The sequence below is a fragment of the Penaeus monodon genome, chromosome 15 (genome assembly GCF_015228065.2).
Source record: "Penaeus monodon isolate SGIC_2016 chromosome 15, NSTDA_Pmon_1, whole genome shotgun sequence".
Lineage (NCBI taxonomy): Eukaryota > Metazoa > Arthropoda > Malacostraca > Decapoda > Penaeidae > Penaeus > Penaeus monodon.
Genome location: NC_051400.1, coordinates 46010183 through 46010519, shown reverse-complemented (window position 1 = coordinate 46010519; position 337 = coordinate 46010183).

The following is a 337-nucleotide window of genomic DNA, read 5'->3' as shown; positions in this document are numbered from 1 at the left end:
AACATAGAAAAACAACAGAGAAAAACAACAAAAAAAACTAAATAGGAAAAGTATATAAAAAAATAACAACCCACTCCAGCCGCAAAGGAGGAACCACATTATCCGAACTGAAAAGTCTTCGAAAGAAGCTTTATGTAAACAGCATTGCCAATATCGCCGAGGCATGATGAACGCGCATCTGATGTCTCCCAGCTGGCACGGAATACAAATACGTAAAAATCGTTGCGCGGAGTTACCGTTTTCGTGTTCGTTTTATGTTTGCATAGCTCTCGAAGCACGTTTGTCTTATTCAAAGTAAAGGATAAGTTGGTTTGTGAAGATGTGTTTGGTGATGAGG